Raw genomic sequence first — 9,101 nt, forward strand, 5'->3', positions numbered from 1 at the left:
TGGCTGGCCTGGGAAATGCAATTGTTGTAACACTTGTTTTCAGTAGGCAATGTAAATTGTTTCAGTTTGAAGCGCTTTTCTTCCACAGGAAGAGACAGCTTGGAAGCTTTTTTTGGAGCAGAAGTGCACTGCTTAGAAAACATAGGGTTTGTTTTGTGCCTGATATAAAGTTTGTGGTTAAGGTCTTGTCAGATTCAGCTTTTAAAAAATAATTCTTTCCTATCCCCTCTATCATTTTTAGTTTGTCTGTGGTCTGTCTTTATTTTATGATGTTGCATGTTTCACAGGACTTTTTCTTGTAAGCATATGATGAAACAGTTGATAACATGACTCCTTGCACTTGTCCAGGCACTCACCTGTTTTGATCACTAGCAATCATCAAGGAGGTGGTGCAGGGGTGAATGCCATACTCAGCATAATAGATAGCATAATTAGACAGGTAAATAAATAACCTGCCATATGCATCTAATAGAGTTTTAAAAGTAACCTGCTGGAAACATCATTGAATCTTACTGTATATTATGCACTAATATTTGTCCTCTGGAAAACTGAGTTTATTTTAATAAAAATGTTAAATGCCAAGAGAGCAGATTTACTATGCCCTTATATTTTTACATGAGAAAACCCAAAACAGTTTTCTTTTGTAACAAATTAGAAGATGCAAATGGGGGTGGGGGTGTGGGGATTGGAAGAAAGACTAAAGAGATCATATGAGGGACTTGCAGACACTGCTGGGCATAGTCTGGAATTAACTCTACTTGGAAGTTTCACTTTGCTCCATGGCATTCAGCACTCTCTCTCACTTTGATTTTTCTCACCAGTCACACAAATAACAGGCCACTCAAACCACTTGCTCCCATTTCAAATTATAGAAAGTAGAGAGATTGCATCAGTGCAGATGCAGGACAATTAAAGAAGTGAGCACTGTGGTATTTTGCCAAAATGATAATGGCAGTTCTGTGTTAATGGAAGTTTTGCTCTATAATGAGCATGGGCAGTTCTACATGAGAGCTGTCAAGGTTCCTTCCCCACTCTGAACTGTAGGGTACAAATGTGGGGACCTGCATGAAAGACCCCCTAAGCTTATTCTTACCAGTTTAGATTAAAAACTTCCTCAAGGACAAACTTTGCCTTGTCCTTGGACTGTGTGCTGCCTCCACCAAAGAACAAGGAAAGAGCCTACTTGGAGATGTCTTCCCCCAAAATATCCCCCATGCCCTTCACCCCCTTTCCTTGGGAAGGCTTGATAAGAATCCTCCCCAATTTGTACAGGTGAACACAGACCCAAACCCTTGGATCTTAAGAACAATGAAAAATCAATCAGGTTCTTAAAAGAAGAATTTTAATTAAAGAAAAGGTAAAAGAATCACCTCTGTAGAATCAGGATGGTAAATACCTTACAGGGTAATCCGATTCAAAACATAGAGAATCCCTGTAGGCAAAATCTTAAGTTACAAAAAGACACAAAAACAGGAATATACATTCCATCCAGCACAGCTTATTTTATCAGCCATTAAACAAAAGGAAATCTAATGCATTTCTAGCTAGATTACTTACTAACTTAAGAGTTTCTGAGACTGCATTCCTGTTCCTGGCAAAAGCATCACACAGACAGACCAACCCTTTGTTCCCCCTGCTCCAGATCTGAAAGTCATTTTTCTGGTCATTTTGGGTCAGGTGCCAGTGAGGTTATCTTAGCTTCTTAACCCTTTACAGGTGAAAGGGTTTTTCCTCTGGCCAGGAGGGATTTTATAGCACTGTATACAGAAAGGTGGTTACCCTTCCCTTTATATTTATGATGGGAGTGAATGAACTGTTTGAATGGAGGGGAGACTCATTCTATTCCAGAATAAATCAGAGCTGGAAAATCTTGCAAGGCATGCCACTAAATGGAAGGACTTTCAATCTTAGCAAACTTTGTGAACCCCAGTGGTGGGGACTGATGTTGAAATAACAGACAGATAATCATATTGATAGTACCTTGTAGAAACAGCCAATATAACCTGGAGGAAAAAATCCATTTGCTTTAATTTCTTCACAGTACGCCCTTTCACTCACAGAATCACGAGCAAAAACCTCTAAATTTAATTGAGCTATTTTTGCTATAGGCTGGGAAGAAAGAAAAATAAATTATTTCTTTTTTAATTACTTGGGAGGTGCTCAGATTCCTCAGTGATGGAGCCCGTTTAAGTAACTAGAAAGATTGAAAAATTTTCACTGCTACAATGATGAACACTCCCCATGATATACCTTTCAAGTTCCATGGGTCCTACACATCTCTCACAGTAAGTAGCGTCCCTCCTCCACAATAGCAACTATGTGGGTGAAACCAGACAATCACTCTGCTCTTGAATGAACTTACACAGGAAAATTATAAAAGACAAAAACACTCTGTCACTTGTGGGTGAACACTATTCACAAAGTGATCACTCTGTATCTGATCTCTGTCCCCATCCTCAAAGGAAACCTGCACAACGCTTTCAAAAGATGAGCTTGGGAGCTTAAATTCATAACTTTGCTAGAGACTAAAAATCATGAACTGAATAGAGACACTGGATTCATGGCGTCTTACAACAATCTGTCACCCACTAACAACCCCACCTGCACACGTTTCCTTTCCTCCCTGTGACTGGAGGGGTTTTAGTGGTTCACTTCACCTTGAATGGTCCTCTGAAATTTGTGTTTACTACTTATGCTAAACAATCTGTTCCAACTTGTATTTAACTGTGACATTCTGAATACGTTTCCCAGACCTGAGGAAGAGCTCTGTGTAAGCTCAAAAGCTTTTCTGTCTAACCAATAGAACTTGGTTCAATAAAAGATATTACCTCACCCACCTTGTCTCTCTCTCAAAAAATAGACTCAACCAACTAAGGTGCAAACATTTTAACATTTTCAGATGAACAAACCCAGTTTAAATTACTACTTCACATTTATATAGCACCTTATATCCAAAGATCTCAAAGTGCTTACAAATATGAATTAATAACCTCACAAATGGAGTGGATAGGTGTTATTAATATTAGCCCTCTAATATAGCTCGGGAAAGCGAGAAACAGAGAAGTTAGATGACTAGGTCAAACTCTGAGGCTTTGTGCTGACTAGAATTTAAAGGTGTGGTGCTACCTCAGGCTAACATCTTCTAAAACTCTGCTCAACCTGTGGGGTGTCTATTTTTTCATAGAATCATAGAAGATTAGGGTTGGAAGAGACCACAGGAGGCCATCTAGTCCAACCCCCTGCTCAAAGCAGGACCAACACCAGCTAAATCACCCCAGCCAGGGCTTTGTCAAGCTGGGCCTTAAAAACCTCCAAGGATAGAGATTCCACCACCTGTCTAGGTAACCCATTCCAGTGCTTCACCACCTTCCTAGTGAAATAGTTTTTCCTAATATCTAACCTAGACCTCCCCCACTGCAACTTGAGACCATTGTTTCTTGTTCTGTCATCTGCCACCACTGAGAACAGCCTAGCTCCATCCTCTTTGGATCCCCCCTTCAGGTAGTTGAAGGCTGCTATCAAATCCCTCATCACTCTTCTGCTGACTAAATAAGCCCAGTTCTCTGTCTCTTCTCATAAGTCATGTGCCCCAGGCCCCTAATAATTTTCTTTGCCCTCTGCTGGACTATCCAATTTGTCCACATCCTTTCTGTAGTAGGGTGCCCAAAACTGGACCCAGTTTCCAAGGTGGCATCACCAGTGCTGAATAGAGGGGACTAATCACTTCCCTTGATCTGCTGGCAATGCTCCTACTAATGCAGCCCAATATGCTGTTAGCCTTCTTGGCAACAAGGGCACACTGTTGACTCATTTCCAGCTTCTCGTCCACTGTAATCCCCAGGTCCTTTTCTGCAGAACTGCCTCTTAACCTGTCGGTCCCCAGCTTGTAGCAGTGCATGGGGTTCTTCTGTCCTAAGTGGAGGACTCTGCACTTGTCCTTGTTGAACCTCATCAGATTTCTTTTGGTCCAATCCTCCAATTTGTCTAGGTCACTTTGGACCCTATCCATATCCTCCAGCTTATCTACCTCTCCCTACAACTTAGTGTCATCTGTGAACTTGCTGAGGGTGTAATCCATCCCATCATCAAGATCATTAATGAAAATGTTGAACAAAACCGGCGCCAGAACCGACCCCTGGGGCGCTTTGCTTGATACTGGCTGCCAACTAGACATCGAGCCGTTGACCACTACCCATTAAGCCCGATGATCTAGCCAGCTTTCTATCCACCTTATAGTCCTTTTAACTCAACCAGCTTGGCATGTGCTAAAGTACAACTTGCCTTGAGCTTTTAGATGATGATAGTTCAATCAATTTAGCCGATACAATTTAATGTTATACCTTTAAGTGCTAGTCTTGACCCTGTCTCCATGAGTAGAGTGGCAGACCTGGGAATAGAATTTGAGCCATCTGATTCCCAGTTCTTAGCTCAAATGCTCGATAACACTGCCTCTGCATCTTTCCATTAAGATCTCTCAGCTTTGGGTCGGGCCTTTTATGAGGAAATTGGCATAAGTGGTAAAATCAAAATGGTGACATCATTTCTTCTGACTACTAAAACATATTGCACCAAACTGGATTTCATCTGCTTTGATTGTGGCGAAACCATCACAAGATGGAGCATTTCTAAGGTTTGTTTTTTTCTGTGTTAAAAAAAAAAATCTGCACATTACATAATAGGGTTTAAGTGTTCTACAAGGTGTTCATTTCCACAAGTTTAATTTAAAACTTGAAACTTCAGGTTTTATTGCAGCTGGTCACAGGCTAAATCCTTAAGAGCCTTTCTAGCCTGTTAAGGAAAAGATTTCAAGATTCTATCCTCCTGTAACCTGTCTTTTGCCTGTTGTTGAATCAACTCATGTGGTCTCCCTATACCAATCCCAAGCTGCCTGAGGGGTTGCAGTCTACCCTGTGGTACATTTTTGCTATGTAGAATGTCATAACGAAGAATTACTGGCGAAGATAGAAATTGGGAGGGGGTGCTGACCATCCCAAGAATTCGTGAGGAGACAGCTCCTAGACAGAAGCTTGTACAGTAATGCCATCATGTAAAATAAACTTCTCCCAGCAAAAGTTCTCTAACTACAGCATGGAGATTTGGCACCAGGAGAACCCTGTTCAAAGTTGCTTGGAGTTTAATGCATATAAACCATCTGAGTTTTATCATTTCCTGGTTGTATGATGGGAGTTGTCACAGGTGATCTGCAAATATTTTTTTTTTTTAAAATTGGGTTAATGCCATTCTCTGCTTCTTTAAAAACCCTTTCTATTTCCTTAAAGTTTATTTTTTCCTGCAGTCTTTTTTTAAGAAGCAAAAAAGTATGCCAGCCCTGTTGTTCCCCCTTTGCAGATCATGTTTAGAGCAAGCTGAAAATAAGTGCAATTGACAGAATGCCTTAAATATGATGATAGAATCATGGGCTGTAGTGTTTTCTGCTACAGAGTAAATTTGCTGTTTAGCAAAGATAGTGTGATGTCTAAGGGAGGGAGGGTCAAACAAGGAAGAGGACTGTAGCATATAGAGAGGAGACAAAGTTGCTGCCACTTTGTAAGGGCCAAATCCTTTACTGGTTGGGGGAAGCAGAGTTGCAGCTCGGTGCCTCTTCTGCCACAGGGAAACTACTGCTTACCTCAGCCAGATTATATAGGGAATGGCAAACCAGCTGTATACATGCTCACCATGTGCTGAGTTTGGGGGTCATGGTGGATAATCTTGGACAATGAGCTCCCAACAGAATGCTGTGACCAAAAGGGCTAATGCAGTCCTTGGATGTATAAACAAGGGAATGTGAAATAGGAGTAGAGAGGTTTCAGAGTAGCAGCTGTGTTAGTCTGTATCCACAAAAAGAAAAGGAGTACTTGTGGCACCTTAGAGACTAACACATTTATTTGAGCATAAGCTTTTGTGAGCTACAGCTCACTTCATCGGATGCATGCAGTGGAAAATATAGAGGGGAGATTTTATATACACAGAACATGAAACAATGGGTTTTACCATACACACTGTAAGGAGAGGTGAGCTATTACCAGCAGGAGAGCGGGGGGGGCCGGGGGAAACCTTTTGTAATGATGATCAAGGTGGGCCATTTCCAGCAGTTGACAAGAACATCTGATTTTACCTCTTATTTTACTTCTGTATTTAATCACTGGTGTGGCCATTGCTGGAATAATATGTCCAGTTCTGGTGTCCACACTTCAAGAAGGTTATTAGTAAATTGGAGAGGGTTCAGAGATGAGGTATGAGAAAGATAAAAGGATTAGAAAACATGCCATATAGCAATAGACTCAAGGAGCTCAGTCTATTTAGTTTAATGAAGAGAAGGTTATGGGGTGATTTGATTACCGTCTGTAAGTACCTATATAGGGAACAAATATTTAATAGGGAGCTCTTCAGTCTAACTGAGAGAGACATAACAATCCAATGACTGGTGGTAGAAGCTAGACAAATTCAGACTGGAAATGAGGAGAAAATTGTTAACGGTGAGTGTAATTAACCATTGGAACAATTTATCAAGGGTCCTGGTGCATTCACCATCTCTGACCATTTTTAAAATCGAGGTTGGATGTTTTCCTTAAAGATATTCTCTAGGAATTATTGTAGGGAAGTTCTATGGCCTATGCTATACAGCAGGTCAGAATAGATGTTCACAGTAGTCCCCTCTGGCCTTAGAATCTGAGTATGTGCTATTTCCTAGGGTACCTAGATACGCCCTCTAACTAACACTTGAAACTGCTTTGGCATGGCATGTTAGCCAGGCCTAGCTCCTAGTGTATTGTCACAGGGTTCCAGTGCTGGCTGGTCGCTGAGTGTGGCACATCCATAGACAGGCAGCCCCTAAAAAGTTGTGGATCCTCCCAGAGGGAAGAAGCGTTGACTGAGCAAGTAACCCAGAGAGGCAGGGTGGGGATATTCTTCCTTCCCGGAAAAGGGAGTGTGTCCTCTGGGGTCAGCAAGCACTAGCAGCTGGAGGGGAGAGGCAATACATACAGTAATAATCACATGTTCTGCCGTTACTGAGCAAGTGCCTGTATTGTCATTCCAGGAACTCGGCCTGCTTGTGCTAGCCCACAAGAAGGAGACTGCAAGGTCATGCACCAGTACTCTTGTGCATTAAGGAGGGATTTTGCCCTCATGCTTGCATAGTGGGAAGAGGCTCCCTATACCTATACTTTCAAGGGATAAACATCAGTGAAAAGTTTAAGTGCAGGCCTCTGTGAGGCCAGGCTTCTGGAGGACTCTGACTCTCTCACATAGACAGGAAGCAGTTTCAGAGAGTGAGGGTATGTCTTCACTGCACAGTTAACCTGGGCGATTGGCAAGTTGGTGGGTTAGCCCAGCGTGGGGTAAGCGTGCCCACAGCAAAGTCCTCCACATGTTACTTAGCTTCTGCACTTGCCCGTGTGTGTCTGGGGGCATATCCTCTGGTTCTTTGTGCTGTGATGCTCTTGGACTCTTTCCCAATCAGTTGTGGGAGAACTTGTCTGTGCTTTGGGAGGCATGGTGGGAAGGCATTGGAGGATTATTGGCACTCAAGTGATTTTTGCTTGTTTTCTCACTGGAAAGTGATTGGGTTCCAGCCTGAATTAACTTACCTAAAAGCTAACCTACATTCCCAGCTGTGTAAGTGAGCCCAGGCTTAAAACACCTCCAAACCCAGGTCAGGGGGTTTTCTGTGTGGAAGGTGGGGGGAGAGGGGTTTGGACTAAAATCCAGGTAAGATCCTGGGTTAACTGTGCAGTGAAGGCATGTCCAGAAACTGGGGCTATAGGCAGGCTAGATTATAGCAGCATCAATACTTACCTCACCTGTTTTCTCCAGGGGTAAGAAGGCAGCCCTTTGAGAGAGATCTAAATCTGCTGTGAGTGATTTTGGTATTAAAACAAATACAAATGCAAGTGCTGAAATGCAGGTAACTGTACTCACCACATAGTGAAATACAGCCAGGGAAAGGGCAGCATGTGTTCCAACAGACATGGAATTTTTCCCTCCCTCCCCCTGGGCTTGACATTTTGACAACACACGAGGGGTTTGTCTTGGAAAAATTGTAAAATTCCCTCCCTCCCTCCCCCGCCCATCGCCATTATTTTAAAAAAGAACAAATGCCCTCCCCGAAGGGTGGAGGGGAGAAGGAAAATAGTTGCATTTAGAAAGGAAAAAGGGAAACTTGTTTCAAGGTCAGATCAAGCGAACATGTCATGATCATTTATCTTCTGATTTGCTTTGTTGTTGCTTGCGTAGGAATGGAGCTGGACTGCGGCTCTGCTGCCACGAGATGTCCACGAGAGCAGTAAACATGAAGCTGCTGCTTACAGAAAGGCAGAGGGGAATCCTATATTTTATCTCTTCACTCCATCATTCTTACTTAAGCCTGGCTAATAGCAGGTTGGGCTGGTCCTGCAAAGTGCAGAGCATCCTCTAGCTCCCACTGACTTCAATAGGGTTGAAGGACATTCAGCACCTCCTGGGGTTTGGCCCCAAGACAATATTGCAATTTCTTATAGACACTTTTCAGCATTCTGACTTGAACTGGGAGCATGGAACACATTCAATTTGATGTGATAAGGATCTCCATAAATCTGGTTCACTTTAACGGAAACTGCAAGAATGAACTAATTAAAGTTTGTTCAGTGCACTCATCTGAATCCTATTTTAAACCAGGTTTCAGAGTAGCAGCCGTGTTAGTCTGTATTCGCAAAAAGAAAAGGAGTACTTGTGGCACCTTAGAGACTAACAAATTTATTAGAGCATAAGCTTTCGTGAGCTACAGCTCACTTCATCGGATGCATTTGGTGGAAAAAACAGAGGAGAGATTTATACACACACACACAGAGAACATGAAACAATGGGTTTATCATACACACTGTAAGGAGAGTGATCACTTAAGATAAGCCATCACCAGCAGCAGGGGGGGGAAAGGAGGAAAACCTTTCATGGTGACAAGCAAGGTAGGCTAATTCCAGCAGTTAACAAGAATATCAGAGGAACAGAGGGGGGTGGGGTGGGAGGGAGAAATACCATGGGGAAATAGTTTTACTTTGTGTAATGACTCATCCATTCCCAGTCTCTATTCAAGCCTAAGTTAATTGTATCCAGTTTGCAAA

General features: G+C 42.4%; 1 long non-coding RNA gene across 1 annotated transcript in view; it reads right to left on the reverse strand.

Moving 5' to 3' along the window:
• The window catches only part of LOC122455647, a 28,307-nt gene extending 19,478 nt beyond the window's left edge, over positions 1 to 8,829 (reverse strand). Inside the window, exons 1-2 of the long non-coding RNA XR_006273999.1 lie at positions 8,818 to 8,829; positions 2,829 to 2,837 (exon numbers count right to left, since the gene is read on the reverse strand). This is a non-coding gene — a long non-coding RNA (uncharacterized LOC122455647). The remainder of the gene's footprint in view (positions 1 to 2,828; positions 2,838 to 8,817) is intronic.
• Between the last annotated feature and the right edge of the window lie 272 nt (positions 8,830 to 9,101).

This window comes from Dermochelys coriacea, chromosome 9, assembly GCF_009764565.3.
Source record: "Dermochelys coriacea isolate rDerCor1 chromosome 9, rDerCor1.pri.v4, whole genome shotgun sequence".
NCBI lineage: Eukaryota > Metazoa > Chordata > Testudines > Dermochelyidae > Dermochelys > Dermochelys coriacea.